The sequence below is a fragment of the Aulostomus chinensis genome, chromosome 23 (genome assembly GCF_037954235.1).
Source record: "Aulostomus chinensis isolate RoL2024-O1b breed Wild chromosome 23, RoL_Achi_v1.0, whole genome shotgun sequence".
Classification (NCBI taxonomy): domain Eukaryota; kingdom Metazoa; phylum Chordata; class Actinopteri; order Syngnathiformes; family Aulostomidae; genus Aulostomus; species Aulostomus chinensis.
Window position 1 is genome coordinate 11,548,829 of NC_141342.1, and position 3,665 is coordinate 11,552,493.

The window sequence follows — 3,665 nt, forward strand, 5'->3', positions numbered from 1 at the left end:
TCTAGAAAAATACTACCAGGTACGACTCTGATCTTTCCTTATCTGGGAAATTACGTTCATGAAATGGCTGAAATTGGATGCGAGTTCTGCACACTGGTTAATGTCACAGAGGGAAACGATCAACCAAAGGGCCCGCGACGGTGCTCATGTATCATTTTGCGGGAGATATCAATAACTGCAACAGCATACAGAGCAAATATTCCCACTGGCAATTATGCAAATTTGGATTTGACATGTGAGTCTTCACACAGCATGATGCGACGAGGGGGGAATTCAGCAACACATGGCTGATCCGCCGCCTCTACCATTAGCATTAGCATTGTTCACACATCCCCCGCTTCCACACCCCTCACTCCTTCTCTCTCTCTCCCTCTCTCTCTCTGTCTCTCTCTCTCTCTCACTCAATCTCTCCCCCCAACACCATGTTTCCATCTCCTCCTCCCATGCCTGCATCCTCTCTTTCCTGTTCTCGCTGCGGTGTTGCTATAGCAACAGAGAAATGTGGGAATACCTCCGTCCTTCAGAGCACAGGAGAGAGAGAGAGAAAGAGAGAGAGATGGAGGCAGAGGATGGGAGACAGACAGAGAGAGAGAGGGAAGGGGTAGACAGAAGGAGAGACAAGAGGAGAGTAGCAAAGAGGGACGAGAGCGTGGAAAAGACTGTTAATTAAAGGACGGAGAGAGAGTGACTGTGACTCACTGCCTGAATGGACACTATCGCCTGTCACTTAGCCCCTGACTCCAAGTGTTTGTCCCCCCTCCCCCAGTTCCCCAGGCGCCACCCTTCCATTGATATTGAGTCGGGGTGAAGAACATGGCCACTGTTAGTTCGGGTGGGTGCCAGTGTGGGTGGGTTCCACTGAGATGGCACGGTGTTGCACAGCCATGGCGTCGCTTCACACTGGGCCCTACGCACGCCATTTGTTTGACGATACATGTGTTCTGGATGTCTCCATTTGTAGTGAGGCTGCAGTTTCCATGACAACGTCCAGACTAAAATAGCACTGTGCTCCCTTCTCTCTCTCTCTCTCTCTCTCTCTCTCTCTCTCTCTCTCTCTCTCTCTCTCTCTCAATACACTGATAACTGTTCATTCCTGATCTTGGGCCTCGTTCTATCAGGATGAGATGTCCTATACTGCTCATCTCCATTTATCATATGGATTGAGAGCACTGTACCCCCCCTCACCCCTACACCCATCGATACCACCCCCCCGTACGCGCGCACACACACACACACACACACACACACACACACACACACACACACACACACACACACACACACACACACTCCTTCATCTCTCCTCCCACCTCTTATCTCCCATTTTCACTCTCCTGGTTGCCCCTGCTGCAACAGATTCTGTCAACATGCATCAAACTCCACGTTGCCATGACGACGGTCTTGAAAATCACCGCAATTATTTCAACAAAGACAAAAACACTACAGCCACTTGGGGTTGGGGGGTGAAGTGTGTGCGTGTGTATGTGTGTGTGTGTGTGTATTTATATTTCTTTGAGTGACAGAGGAAGAGAGATACAACTACAGTGTTGCGAGTTACTGCATGCGTGTTTAGTGACCCTTAAATGAACTTGTGTGTACCAACTGTGGTATTTTCCACAGCACATGTGCATACATTAGTCTGTGTGTGTGTGTGTCTGTCTGTCTATCTGCATGAGTGTGTGCGTATATCTTGGTCTCATGTGTTGAATGTCTTTTGTTTACTGGTACTTCCAGATGCTAGAGTGTATATCTATCTATCTATCTATCTATCTATCTATCTATCTATCTATCTATCTATCTGTCTATCTGTCTATCTGTCTATCTATCTATCTGTCTATCTGTCTATCTATCTATCTGTCTATCTGTCTATCTATAGATGGATAGATAGACAGATAGATGTGTTGCTCTGCGCATCAGTGCAGGTGATCTCACTGACCTAGTTGCAGGTGTGTGATTTTTCAAAGCCAGTATGTACCAGCCACCGTGTGTGTGTGTGTATTATTACTGTACAGTGTTGTGAGATAAAAAGAAAGAAAACAGATGGGCAGTGAGAGAGAGAGAGAGAGATCTGCTCAGTACTATTTGAAGCACATGCACTTGATCAGGTTTTTGCTACTTTATATTTACATCACTACCTTTCTTACTGGAGAAGAGAATTAAAGAGAGAATACGGAACGAGCTCTAGATTAACATTTGAATTTAGCATTCATTTGTAATAATAATGAATACTCAGCTCTGCAAATAATAATTCACAGGGTAATATACAGATATGGTAGAGATATTGTGATATTGCTCACGTGATGTCGTTTCCTGCTTTTAAAGGCTGCATGATCTCGCCAGACTCTTCTCGCTATTTGAATATTTGTTTGCATTAACATTTCTTAGGATTATGTATCAAAAAATGTCATTGTCAAAATATTTTGTTAAAAAAGAATCACACTTCTGCTGCAATATCAATATTGAGGTATTTACTAAAAAATATTTGATTTTAGCCATATCCCCTATTCTATTTTAACAGTTATCCCACGATGGAAAACAGTTGGCCTTAAAATACATTTGGTTCCAGTTATAATTTTAAAAGCTGACGGTTTCCAGTGTCAAAAATTTACAACAGGTTGAACATAAACAAAGAGTAATTTAAATGTGACTCGTTGCAAGGATACATTACTTTTCTGGAATATTATTTATCTATTGAAATGATGTAATACACGTATATTCAACTGTCAAGTGTCTCTGGGATTAAATATTCCGCACTTCATAGGATCATGGACTCAGACGCTGAAGCGTCTGCTCTGCTCTGTATTGTGAACACATTCCATGATTAAAACAAAACAAAAAAAAAAACTCCAAAAAAGCTGAAAAGGCTAAATGATTTCCTCAAAGCAGCTGGGAACTATAATTGTGTTTACTTTAGGAGTAAATAGCATTGTCGCTGGGGACTATTTATGGCACCAGGAAGTGTCTGCGAGACTGACTCAAAATAAATGTGTGTGTGTGTGTGTGTGTGTGTGTGTGTGTGTGTGTGTGTGTGTGTGTGTGTGTCAGAACATATCATGTGGTGTAAAAAGTGTGGCGTACTGTTTTGGGATGACAGTGTAGGAATACACTGTATCAGCCTCTGACAGTCCAACACAACATGCTATTTTTTATCATTATTACCGTCCACGCCACATCTATGAATGCGCTTTATCACAATATCTTATGTTGTCAAGGCCGTATAGCTCTAATTCTTCACACTCACTGATCCCATTGTGTCCTGTAAAGCTGCTTTTGACACTAACAGATACTTACATGTGTGCCGAGTCAGGGAAAACACTCCAGGCCCTGTAATTTTGGGGCCAAACCCGCAGAGGATGACATAGCAAGTTATAATGAGTGTTTGTGGCCCTGGGCTAGTGTGCATATGTGTGTGTTTATGCATGTTGGTGCACCATTTGTGAAGCCAGGTGGTCGTCTCAGGTCTTTGCCTTTGTTACACTAAAGCCTTCAGATTACACCACCGCGGTTTTATCCACACCGAGGGGCTAAACATGTATTCTTAAGATCAAAAGCTGACTCAAATATGTCTGCCAGGGTGAGCTGTCATGTCGCTGCACAGCAGGGGGGGGGATTTGGACTCCAGTCAAAGATGAAGTAGATTGGGACCATAGAGAGAGACAGAAAGA